The sequence below is a fragment of the Salvelinus sp. IW2-2015 genome, linkage group LG4q.2 (assembly GCF_002910315.2).
Source record: "Salvelinus sp. IW2-2015 linkage group LG4q.2, ASM291031v2, whole genome shotgun sequence".
NCBI classification, from domain to species: domain Eukaryota; kingdom Metazoa; phylum Chordata; class Actinopteri; order Salmoniformes; family Salmonidae; genus Salvelinus; species Salvelinus sp. IW2-2015.
In genome coordinates this window covers 21,719,508-21,733,617 of record NC_036843.1, presented here as the reverse complement: position 1 = coordinate 21,733,617, position 14,110 = coordinate 21,719,508, and the positions used below count along the sequence as shown (strand labels likewise).

At 43.4% G+C, this 14,110-nt stretch overlaps 1 long non-coding RNA gene across 1 annotated transcript in view; it reads right to left on the bottom strand.

Moving 5' to 3' along the window:
* Positions 1-13,874, bottom strand: part of LOC139027680 (uncharacterized) — a 44,812-nt gene extending 30,938 nt beyond the window's left edge. Inside the window, exon 1 of the long non-coding RNA XR_011479799.1 lies at positions 13,778-13,874. This is a non-coding gene — a long non-coding RNA (uncharacterized lncRNA). The remainder of the gene's footprint in view (positions 1-13,777) is intronic.
* Between the last annotated feature and the right edge of the window lie 236 nt (positions 13,875-14,110).

Here is a 14,110-nt window from a genome sequence, read left to right as displayed (position 1 = left end):
TAAAATGCTGACCTGTCTTCTTAAGAGACCGTCGGTTATTAAAAGTGTTGTAAAATGCTGACCTGTCTTCTTAAGAGACCGTCGGTTATTAAAAGCTAGCCTATTAAAACAGAAGTGTGTTTTATCGCTACCTAGGCAACAACATAGAGACAGCAATCAACAGTGAATCTGACACGCGATTCATCAGTACTTTGACCCTTTTCAGGCTCTGCTTCAGCAATTAACAGGATTTAGACAGTCTACTGGCAGGGGTGAGGAGATGGCAACCTAATCCCAATTTAGTACACTATTTTTGACCAAGGCAAGTAGTGCCCTATCTAGAGAATAGGGTGTCATTTGGGACGTAACCATAGTCAGTCACTGAGGACCGTGGTCGGTGGTTWAAAAACTTCAAACGTGTGGTGGAATCCTTGTCTTGGCAGACACAATCAAATAATATGCCTGCGCTGTTCAAGCCGTTAGGAATGCCTGGCGTTCGGCTTGAACCAGCAACATTCTGCCTGGGTCCCAAATACTATTCTCTATATAGTGCAATACTTTTGACCAGAGAGAAAATGGGAACTATAAATTGAATAGGGTGCTATTTGGAACGGAACATTCTCTCTTCACCCTGTCCCTAAATCTCTCTCACATGTCCTGCTAGTTGCAGCTGTTGCTTGTTAGACATAGCAGTGCAGCTGTGGAGGGTTGAGGGTGAAATCAGGCCTGAACACATAGGATGTGTCCAAAATGGCACCCTACTCCCTATATAGTGCACTACTTCGGACCAGGGCCCAGGGGTGCACTTTATATAGTAGTATTGCACTATATATGGAATAGGCTGACATTTGGGACAAATCCATAGTGTTCTCCCCTTAATCTAAGGCCACAGCAGACAAGATAAATGGACTAAAAATATCACCCAACATACAGAAAGCAGATCTCTCTGATGATTAGCTGAGCCACGCTATGGTTGTCTACTCGACTAGACTATTGTTAACGCTTATTATATATTTCTCTGGAAGATCTTTAGACCTCTTTAAGACTTTGCTTGTTTCAATAGAGGGTGTGACTGGGGAATAGCTGATGCAGAATATCGTAGGTCACAAGGATGAGGGAAAGGGGTGAAATCCCTCCTTTGAGGATAGGTGGAGCCCTTTATATTTCATCTCTTCCTTTATTTCATAAAACACATGTGGACAGTTTCTTGGACACAGATCCAGAATTTATTATCCAGGACTAGGCTTCATCTGTATCTGGGAAACTGTCCCTAAAAGTATACAAAATGGTTTGAGGGGTTTTGTTCTACCAGTAAGGATCATCCTATAGAACTTATTTTGTTCAATTTTCTGGATTGTGTGTATCTTAAATTGTGAGGTATTACTGCACCGTTGGAGCTAGAAACACAAGCGTTTAGCTGCATCTGCGATAACATCTGCAAATCTGTGTACGCAACCTATAAACGACAATGTCAACAGGGTAAATAGAGCAACAACAACAGAGCAAGCCTTCTGACACTTGTGGGTGAAACCACAATCCCTCAATGACATCATTCACATTACAATCTGTACACAACAACACTCAACAAGTCAAGTTCAGGACAACAATCAGTGAAGTAAGCAGTTGTGGTTGATGAGCTGGAGCAGTGTTTGGCTTTTTCACTGTGGTTTTCCCATCAGACTGGGCTAGCAGCTAGATACCTGGAGCAGTGTTTGGCTTTTTCACTGTGGTTTTCCCATCAGACTGGGCTAGCAGCTAGATGCCTGGTCATTTTTTATTTTTTATTTAACCTTTATTTAACCAGGCAAGTCAGTTAAGAACAAATTCTTATTTACAATGACGGCCTACCTCGGCCAAACCTGGACGACGCTGGGCCAATTGTGCGCCGCCCTATGGGACTCCCAATCACAGCCGGATGTGATGCAGCCTGGATTCAAACCAGGGACTGCAGTGACGCCTCTTGCACTGAGATGCAGTGCCTTAGACCGGGGCGCCACTCGGGAGCCCAGTCATCACACTGGGCTTGCAGCTGGTCATCACCTGGTCATCCGACTGGTCATCAGACTGGGCTAGCAGCTAGCTACCTGGTCATCAGACTGGTCATCAGACAGGGATAGCAGCTARCTACCTGGTCATCAGCCTGGWCATCAGACAGGGCTAGCAGCTAGCTACCTGGTCATCAGACTGGTCATCAGACAGGGCTAGCAGCTATCTACCTGGTCAACAGACTGGTCATCAGACAGGGCTAGCAGCTATCTACCTGGTCATCATATGCCTCTAGAACATGCAATGATGAGAGCAACATTGACTCTCTCTCTCTCTCTAGCCATCTCTACCTCTCTCTCTCTAACCATCTCTCCCTCTCTCTCACTCTAACTGTGATCTCTATCTCTCTAACGCCAACTCTCTCTTTCTCCCAATCTGTTTTGGAGTTAGAAATGCGGGCGAGAGGAGAGAGGGGCTGGGGTCTATGGAGGCTGGCTGGGGGCTGCTCAGTTCCCGGGCCTGGGCCTGGGTCTGTTTATTCAGAGTGTTATTACTGAGCACTGCTTTTGGCCTGGCTGGTCCTCACGCCCGCCGCAGCACAGCACGGGGGGGAGGAGGGGGACGGGCGGACAAAGAGAGCCTAGCTTTTGTTAGTTTTGCAGTGGATTTGCAGTGGATTCGATTATTGTTACTCCACTTCCTGCTAACCAATACAACACAGTGAAATCCCCCTTAGGACCAGAGCAGCACTGTCCATCCTGTCTGGCTCGCCTGGCCTCCATTCTAAAGATGAGCCTGAGCTCGACCAGCCAGCGCTGCTGATAAACATGTTTGTGCTAACAATGACAATGACAAAAAGTCAGTGTTTGGCTGAAAATGCAGGACTCAACACGAGCGTGGACAATAACAGGCTCCCATAATGCTTCAGAATCCCCCCCCCCCCCCATTCTTGTCAGCTTGTTTTAAGCTGCTTGCCCATAATTCAGAATCTAAGGAGGTTGACTGAATTAAATTGGGTTAGAATCGGGTTGAAGCTAGGTTAAATACATTTTAGAGCACTGAGTCTGTCGTGTTTGTTTAAACGACAAAAGGTTAGTGAGTCTGGGCCAGGAGAGAGAGTTGTTTAAAAGAATGCACTTAACTTGTGTACATTTCACCTCAAAGTAGAGGGCAGACATATACTGCTCTGCCACAGGGTAAATAGTCAGTCCTCAGCTTGACCTGGGAGAACCATGAAGAGCCATATACACAGGCTTCATGTGTTCCAAATGGTACCGTACATAGTGCACTACTTATGATGCACTATGTAGGGAATAAGGTGCCATTTGAGACACCTCCACTGTCTGTCTCAGTATGTACTATGTGTTTTCTTTAGACTGCTGCCTGGCTGGGTAGAGAAAAACACCAGCAGCCGGACTAATCTCTCTGCAAGCAAAAACAATAACCAAACAGTCAGAGAGATCAGTGGGAAGAGTTAGTTCAGTTTACTCAAAGTCCTGAGTAGACATGGATGGTAACAAGGCATAGTCAGATATGGTAAACAACATCACAATAGGAAGAACAGGGTGGCGCTCAAAGGACTTAGATCTAAAACCCTAGAAACATAACACTGTGTTGCAAATGCTTCCTCAAATATTAGCATTTCGATAATATAATACACTTTGGTTCCATCCTAAATGGCGCCCTTTCCCCTATATAGTGCACTACTTTTGACCAGAGCCGTAAAAGGACCCTCCCTGGTCAAAAGTAGTGCACTATATAGGGAATAGGATGCCACTTGAGACACTGCCTTTGTGCTATGCATGTCTAACAGTGTGAACTATGACTGTAACAGTGTGAACTATTGACTGTAACAGTGTGAACTATGACTGTCTAACAGTGTAACTATGATGTTAACAGTGTGAACTATGACTGTCTAACAGTGTGAACTATGACTGTCTAACAGTGTGAACTATGACTGTCTAACAGTTGAACTATGATGTCTAACAGTGTGAACTATGACTGTCTAACAGTGTGAACTATGACTGTCTAACAGTGTGAACTATGACTGTCTACAAGTGTGAACTATGACTGTCTAACAGTGTGAACTATGACTGTCTACAGTGTGAACTATGACTGTCTGACAGTGTGAACTATGACTGTCTAACAGTGTGAACTATGACTGTCTAACAGTGTGAACTATGACTGTCTAACAGTGTGAACTATGAACTGTCTAACAGTGTGAACTATGACTGTCTAACAGTGTGAACTATGACTGTCTAACAGTGTGAACTATGACTGTCTAACAGTGTGAACTATGACTGTCTAACAGTGTGAACTATGAATGTCTAACAGTGTGAACTATGAATGTCTAACAGTGTGAACTATGACTGTCTAACAGTGTGAACTATGACTGTCTAACAGTGGTGAACTATGACTGTCTAACAGTGTGAACTATGACTGTCTAACAGTGTGAACTATGACTGTCTAACGTGTGAATATGATGTCTACAGTGTGAACTATGACTGTCTAACAGTGTGAACTATGACTGTCTAACAGTGTGAACTATGACTGTCTGAACAGTGTGAACTATGACTGTCTGACAGTGTGATCTATGAATGTCTGACAGTGTGAACTATGACTGTCTAACAGTGTGAACTATTGACTGTCTAACAGTGTGAACTATGAATGTTTAACAGTGTGAACTATGACTGTCTAACAGTGTGAACTATGACTGTCTAACAGTGTGAACTATGACTGTCTAACAGTGTGAACTATGACTGTCTAACAGTGTGAACTATGACTGTCTAACAGTGTGAACTATTGACTGTCTAACAGTGTGAACTATGAATGTCTAACAGTGTGAACTATGACTGTCTGACAGTGTGAACTATGACTGTCTGACAGTGTGAACTATGACTGTCTGACAGTGTGAACTATGAATGTTTAACAGTGTGAACTATGCATGTTTACAGTGTAAACTATGAATGTCTAACAGTGTGAACTATGACTGTCTAACAGTGTGAACTATGACTGTCTAAATGTGAACTATGACTCTACAGTGTGAACTATGACTGTCTGACAGTGTGAACTATGACTGTCTGAACAGTGTGAACTATGACTGTCTGACAGTGTGAACTATGGAATGTCTAACAGTGTGAACTATGACTGTCTAACAGTGTGAACTATGAATGTCTAACAGTGTGAACTATGAATGTCTAACAGTGTGAACTATGACTGTCTAACAGTGTGAACTATGGATTGTCTAACAGTGGTGAACTATGACTGTCTAACAGTGTGAACAATGAATGTTTAACAGTGTGAACTATGACTGTCTGACAGTGTGAACTATGAATGTCTAACAGTGTGAACTATGACTGTCTAACAGTGTGAAAACTATGACTGTCTAACAGTGTGAACTATGACTGTCTAACAGTGTGAACTATGAATGTCTAACAGTGTGAACTATGACTGTCTAACAGTGTGAACTATGACTGTCTGACAGTTGAACTATGACTGTCTGACAGTGTGAACTATGACTGTTCTGACAGTGTGAACTATGACTGTCTGACAGTGTGAACTATGACTGTCTGAACAGTGTGAACTATGACTGTCTGACAGTGTGAACTATGAACTGTCTGACAGTGGTGTAACTATGATGATGTCTGACAGTGTGAACTATGAAATGTCTAACAGTGTGAACTATGAATGTCTAACAGTGTGAACTATGAATGTCTAACAGTGTGAAAACTATGAAATGTCTAACCTACAGTTGTTTTTGAAACCTGAAAAAACTATGAAATGTTCTAACAGTGTGAACTATGAATGTCTAACAGTGTGAACTATGACTGTCTGACAGTGTGAACAGCAGTGTTCTTGACATTTAATAGTGAAGTTGTGAACTGTGTTGCTGTGGTAATCCATCCTGAAGCAGACAGTGTTGTGAACAGGGGGACTGACAGACTGTTAATTACAGATCACAGCTACGAAGCACATCAGCTAAATGAGGATTAACTGGAGGGACATCTTTGAAAGTTGATACTCCTTGAGAGAGTGGGGTGTGTTGTGATCCTGACGATGAAAACATAACTGCAGCTTGGAATCAGTTTAGGCTCTCTATCCGTATGGTGTTCTTCTAGTGGGCCTGCTAGATTTAGAACTCTACACTTCTTCTACTGCCAATGACAGAGGGAGGTATGGGGGGGGAGTACCAGGCAGCCAATTACTATACAAGGCACACATACTATACTGTAGGTCCACAGTGTCCAGCCAAGAGTTAGTCTGGTTACAGGGTTTCAGAGCAGGCTGGGGCTGACTAGTCAAGGACCACAGAAAAAGTGTGATTTATACAGTTTATGACCAATCGTAATGTAAGGAAGCATTAATCCCCAAAAATGTACACAATTTAGTGCCAGGGAGCCCAGCAGAGCACCCCGTTTACAAATAAATAGTGCAGTCCTTCCTGGTGCTGAGAACGGTATAGTTTGCAGTATCGGTCAATGTTTAAAAATGAACCTAAAACTATATACAATTTCATGGACATGTGTGTTACATTTTCACATTTAACGTCCATTCTTGAGTGTGAAAATTGATCCGTAGCAGAGTTTCTAAACCTTCGGTCTGTGGAACATTTCTATCAGATTGTTAGTGAACACCGATTTTCCAGTAATCCATTCTCAAGTGTTAGTTTTAATATAAATAATTGTTCTCCAAGGAGGAAGACCTAAGCTTGCCAGATCTCTCCACCAAAAAAGTTCTGTCCACAAAAAAGAGAAACACTGCAATGTAATCAAATGTACACTTACACACTAAGGAAAGAATTTCCATGTATGTTAAAACAAAAACATGATTTCATGTACATTTGATCGGGCTGCTCTTACAGTCAATTTGCACAAATTATGTTTAAAATGAAATATACACCAAGTGTACAAAACATTAGAAACATCTGCTCTTTCCATGACAGACTGACCAGGTGAATCCAGGTGAAATCTACGATCCCTTATTGATGTCACTTGTTAAGTCCACTTCAATCAGTGTAGGTGAAGGAAAGGAGACAGGTTAAAGAAGGATTTTTAAGCCGTGAGACAATTGTGTATGTGAGCCATTCAGAGGTTGAATGGGAAAGACAAAATATTTAAGGCCTTTGAACGGGGTATGGTAGTAGGTGCCAGGCGTACCGGTTTGTGTCAAGAACTGCAACGCTGCTGGGTTTTTCCATACTCAACAGTTTCCTGTGTATCAATAATGGTCAACCACCCGGAGGACATCCAGCCAACTTCACACAACTGTGGGAAGCATAGGAGTCAACATGGGCCAGAATCCCTGTGGAACGCTTTCAACACCTTGAACAACACCAATAGGGCTGTGGTCAAAAGTAGTACACTTTAATAGGGAATAAGGGGCCATTTGGGACTCAAACCATTTATAGCGGTTCTAGAAAGAAACCAGAACCTTTACTGTGTCACGTCCAGTCTAAATGAAAAGGCTACAGAACACATTGACCATTGGCCCATATATAGCAAGGAGGGAGGCAGGACAGGAGGCAACAGCTTACTGGCCTTGGGGCTTACGTAAGAGGACGAGAATTCAGGCCTTTGCCACTCAGTGCTCTGGCTCCAGAGCACAAAATCAGGCCCTAGTATGCTTCCCAAATGACACCCTATTTCCTATTTAGTGCACTATATAGGGAATAGGGTGCCATTTGGGAAGTAGCCCTAAAGTAGTGCCTTGACATCACCTTTAAATGCAGTTCTTCATTAAACCTAGTACTCAATGGGTTTTTTATTTGACCACCCAAATCAAAGCCCCATTCTGTTGTATTGCCTGAGTTCAGTAAAGTTAAAGTAAAGTGAAGTAAAGCTAGAGCATAACATATCACCCAGGCTAAGACACAATAACTGAGGGGTAATTTAATCATGTTACCATCACAGGCGTCAGTTGAGTTGCCCCTTTAAATTCATTCTTGTAATCTCTTCCCCTAACAACAAGTTGCTACAACGAGCAGAAAACTGGGGGGAGATGAAAGGTGGAAGAAGGTGTCGAGGCGAAACATTAAGATGCAGGTGGACAATTTGCTCTTTCCCCCGACCCCTGTTTCACTGGTGCATCAAATTTCCACCGAAACAAAATCCTTACAGATACGCAGTGACATACAAAACACACTCTGACATTCAACACAGCTACAAAAATATCCAAACACAGATTAAATTACTTTAACAGATTCTGCCGGCCTGGATGGTAGCAAGTTATCACCACAGACTCACAGGTTCAAAGGACAGGCAGGGTGTTTCATTTGAGAGGAAAGCAGATAAGGAAAACTAATCCAACATGTATACTTGATAGAGGGTAATGTCACATCCATAAAGCACAACTATGTATCAGGAAAGAGTATCAAGCAACTTCACATGAGTACTGGTGAGTGAAGCAGCAGAGGAATAGGCTGTGTCCAAACCCTGGCTATTCCCTGTGTACATAGAGACTTGTATGTCCTCTCAGAATAACAAAAGCAAGGGGCAACGCACAATTGGCCTAGCGTCGTCCGGGTTAGGGAGGGTTTGGCTGGTAGGGATATCCTTGTCTCATCGCGCACCAGCGACTCCTGTGGCGGGCCTGGCGCAGTGCTCGCTAACCAAGGTAGCTAGGTGCACGGTGTTTCCTCCGACACATTGGTGCGGCTGGCTTCCGGGTTGGAGGCGCGCTGTGTTAAGAAGCAGTGCGGCATGGTTGGGTTGTGTTTCGGAGGACGCATGGCTTTCGACCTTCGTCTCTTCCGAGCCCGTACGGGAGTTGTAGCGATGAGACAAGATAGTAATTACTAACAATTGGATACCACGAAATTGGGGAAAAAAGGGGGTAAATAAAAATATAAAAAAAGAATAACAAAAGCACATGGAACACAAATGCTTTCACAGCAGCAGTTAGAAAGCCTCCAGGACCTACAGCCTACCAAGAGCTATAGCTCTGTCTCTCTGTCCATGGCTCTGTCCCAAATGGCACCCTATTGCATATTATATATATACAGTTGATGTCAGAGGTTTACATACACTTAGGTTGGAGTCATTAAAACAAGTTTTTCAACCACTCCACAAATGTCTTGTTAACAAACTATAGTTTTGGCAAGTCGGTTAGAACATCTACTTTGTACATGCCACAAGTCATTTTTACAACAATTGTTTACAGACAGATGATATTTCACTTATAATTCACTGTATCACAATTCCAGTGAAACTCCAGTGTATGTATATAGCTGAAATCGGAAGTTTACATACACCTTAGCCAAATACATTTAAACTCAGTTTTTGAACTCAATTTAATCCTGGTAAAAATTCCCTGTCTTAGGTCAGTTAGGATCACCACTTTATTTTAAGAATGTGAAATGTCAGAATAATAGTAGAGAGAATTATTTCTTTCGGCTTTTATTTCTTTCATCACATTCCTAGTGGGTCAGAAGTTTACACACTCAATTAGTATTTGGTAGCACTGCCTTTAAATTGTTTAACTTGGGTCAAACGTTTGTAGTTCTCCTTGCTCGCCTACGCTTTTTCATTTTCTGCCCACTAATTTTCTATAGGATTGAGGTCAGGGCTTTGTGATGGCCACTCCAGTACCTTGACTTTGTTGTCCTTAAGACATTTTGCCACAACTTTGGATGTATGATTGGTGTCATTGTCCATTTGGAAGACCCATTTGCGACCAGGCTTTAACTTCCTGACTGATGTCTTGAGATGTTGCTTCAATATATCCACATCATTTTCCTGCCTCATGATGCCATCTATTTTGTGAAGTGCACCAGTCCCTCCTGCAACCCCCACAACATGAAGTACCCCCACAACATGATGCTGCCACCCCCGTGCATCACGACTGGGGTGGTGTTCTTCAGCTTGCAAGCCTCCCCCTCTTTCCTCCAAACATATCAATGGACATTATGGCCAAACAGTTCTATTTTTGTTTCATCAGACCAGAGGACATTTCTCCAGAAAGTACGATCTTTGTCCCCATGTGCAGTTGCAAACCGTAGTCTGGCTTTTTTATGGTGGTTTTGGAGTAGTGGCTTCTTTCTTGATGAGCGGCCTTTCAGGTTATGTCGATGTAGGACTCATTTACTGTGGATATAGATACTTTGTACCGGTTTCGTCCAGCATCTTCACAAGGTCTTTTGCTGTTCTTCTGGGATTGATTTGCACTTTTCGCACCAAGGTACATTCATCTCTAGGAGACAGAACGTGTCTCCTTCCTGAGCGTTATGACGGCTGCGTGGTCCCATGGTGTTTATACTTGCATACTATTGTTTGTATAGATAAACGTGGTACCTGCAGGCGTTTGGAAATGGCTCCCAAGGATGAACCAGACTTGTGGAGGTCGACAATTTTTCTTCTGAGGTCTTGGCTGATTTCTTTGGAGGCAACGAAAAGGCAACCTGCCTAAWTGACTACAGACCCGTAGCACTCACGTCCGTAGCAATAAAGTGCTTTGAAAGGCTGGTAATGGCTCACATCAACACCATTATCCCAGAAACCCTAGACCCACTCCAATTTGCATACCACACAAACAGATCCACAGATGATGCAATCTCTATTGCACTCCACACTGCCCTTTCCCACCTGGACAAAAGGAACACTTACATGAGAATGCTGTTCATTGACTACAGCTCAGCGTTCAACACCATAGTACCCTCAAAGCTCATCACTAAGCTAAGGATCCTGGGACTAAACACTTCCCTCTGCAACTGGATCCTGGATTTCCTGACGGGCCGCCCCCAGGTGGTGAGGGTAGGTGGCAAAACATCTGCCGCACTGATCCTCAACACTGGCGCCCCCCAGGGGTGCGTGCTCAGTCCCCTCCTGTACTCCCTGTTCACCCACGACTGCATGGCCAGGCACGACTCCAACACCATCATTAAGTTCGCAGACGACACAACAGTGGTAGGCCTGATCACCGACAACGACGAGACAGCCTATAGGGAGGAGGTCAGAGACCTGGCCAGGTGGTGCCAGAATAACAACCTATCCCTCAACGTAACCAAGACTAAGGAGATGATTGTGGACTACAGGAAAAGGAAGACCGAGTGGAGCAGGTTGAGAGCTTCAAGTTCTTTGGTGTCCACATCACCAACAAACTAGAATGGTCCAAACACACCAAGACAGTCGAAAAGAGGGCAAGACAAAGCCTATTCCCTCTCAGGAAACTAAAAAGATTTGGCATGGTTCCTGAGATCCTCAAAAGGTTCTACAGCTGCAACATCGAGAGCATCCTGACTGGTTGCATCACTGCCTGGTACGGCAATTGCTCAGCCTCCGACCGCAAGGCACTACAGAGGGTAGTGCGTACGGCCCAGTACATCACTGGGGCTAAGCTGCCTGCCATCCAGGACCTCTACACCAGGCGGTGTCAGAGGTAGGCCCTAAAAATTGTCAAAGACCCCAGCCACCCCAGTCATAGACTGTTCTCTCTACTACCGCATGGCAAGTGGTACTGGAGTGCCACGTATAGGACAAAAGGCTTCTCAACAGTTTTTACCCCCAAGCCATAAGACTCCTGAACAGGTAATCAAATGGCTACCCGGACTATTTGCATTATGTGCCCCCCCCAACTCCTCTTTTACGCTGCTGCTACTCTCTGTTTATAATATGTGCACAGTCACTTTAACTATACATTCATGTACATATGTACATACAACCTCAATTGGCCCGACCAACCAGTGCTCCCGCACATTGGCTAACTGGGCTATCTGCATTGTGTCCAGCCACCCACCACCCGCCAACCCCTCTTTACGCTACTGCTACTCTCTGTTCATCATATATGCATAGTCACTTTAACCATATCTACATGTACATACTACCTCAATCAGCCTGACTAACCCGTGTCTGTATGTAGCCTCGCTACCTTTATAGCCTCGCTACTGTTTTTCACTGTCTTTTTACTGTTAATTTTTATTTCTTTAATTACCTATTGTTCACCCAATACCTTTTTTGCACTATTGGTTAGAGCCTGTAAGTAAGCATTTCAATGGAATAGGTCTACACCTGTTGTATTCGGCGCACGTGACAAATAAACTTTGATTTGATTTGATTTAGCCTATCAGAAGCTTCTAAAGCCATGACATAATTTTCTGGAATTTTCCAAGCTGTTTAAAGGCACAGTCAACTTAGTGTATGTAAACTTCTGACCCACTGGAATTGTGATACAGTAAATTATAAGTAAAATAATCTGTCTGGAAACAATTGTTGGAAAAATTACTTGTGTCATGCACAAAGTAGATGTCCTAACTTACTTGCCAAAACTATAGTTTGTGAACAAGAAATTTGTGGAGTGGTTGAAAAACAAGTTTTATTGACTCCAACCTAAGTGTAGGTAAACTTCCGACTTCAACTTTATATATACACACACAGTACCAGTCAAAAGGTTGGACACACCTATTCATTCAAGGGTTTTTCTTTATTTTTATGATTTTCTACATTGTAGAATAATAGTGAAGACATAAAACTATGAAATAACACATATGGAATAATGTAGTAACCAAAAAAAGTGTTAAACAAATCAAAATATATTCTATATTTGAGATTCTTCAAAGTACCACTGACATGCAATTAGCTTCAGTACCCCTGCTCCTTACTCAATGTATTCAATCACAGGGATACGTCCCAAATTGCACCCTACTCATAGGGCTCTGGACAAAAGTAGTGCACTATATAGAGAATAGTGAGGTGCCATTTGAGAGACAGACTTAGTATTCAGTCACGTCATGTCCCTCCCTGTACATATCTACCTCTATCCCTCCAGTATCCCTGTCACCTTACCCCTGTACATATCTACCTCTATCCCTCCAGTATCCCTCTGTCACGCTTACCCCTGTACATATCTACCTCTATCTCTACAGTATCCCTGTCACCTTACCCCTGTACATATCTACCTCTATCTCTACAGTATCCCTGTCACCTTACCCCTGTACATATCTACCTCTATCCTCCCAGTATCCCCTGTCAACCTGTACCCCTGTACATATCTCTACCTCTATCCCTCCTACGTATCCCCTATCTCACCTTACCCCTGTACATATCTACCTCTATCCCTCCAAGTATCCTGTCACCTATCCCTGTACATTATCTACCTCTATCCTCCAGTATCCCTGTCACTACCCCTGTACATATCTACCTCTATCCCTCCAGTATCCCTGTCACCTTACCCCCGTACATATCTACCTCATCTCTCCAGTATCCCTGTCACCTTACCCCTGTACATATCTACCTCTATCCTCCAGTATCCCTGTCACCTTTTCCCTGTACATATCTACCTCTATCCCTCCAGTATCCCTGTCACCTTACCCCTGTACATATCTACCTCTATCTCTCCAGTATCCCTGTCACCTTACCCCTGTACATATCTATCCTCATCTCTCCAGTATCCCTGTCACCTTACCCCTGTACATAAATCTACCTCTATCCTCCAGTATCCCTGTCACCTTACCCTGTACATATCTTACCTCTATCCCTTCCAGTATCCCTGTCACCTTACCCCTGTACATATCTACCTCTATCCCTCCAGTATCCCTGTCACCTTACCCCTGTACATATCTACCTCTATCTCTACAGTATCCCTGCACATTGTAAATATGTTATTAGAACTGACTGACCCTTTTATATAGTATATCTTACTTACTTATGTTCTTATTTCTCATGTGTTTTTGTTCTACCTTATGTTATTTTTTACTTCTACACTGATAATGATTACTGCACTGTTGGGTTTAGAGTTAGCAAGAAACACATTTCACTGTACTTGTGCATGTGACATTAAAACTTGAAACCCTCCCTCCACACTAATGTTATCTCCTCCTCACCCCATGTTGTGTTGTCACCGAGGTGTGTCCAGTCCTGTGTACATTATTGAGATTTAAAGCACTGGCTCGAGCAGTTGCTAGCCCCATGAGGCGTAGCTGTAGCCTGGGAGGACAGGACACAGCAGTGATGTAAGACAAAATGATTTCACCCTCTCTGGGATAACTACTGCTGTGACCGAACTTGGAGACAAARGAGGAGAGGAAGATAAGGGGAGGAGAGACACAGGACAGACGCACTAGTGCCATCTGGTGGTGAGAGGAGAACAGAGGGACACGCCATGGTCTACATCTTTGTGCGTTGGCTTCTCAAACAGTGTTTGTGTCTAAGCTGTA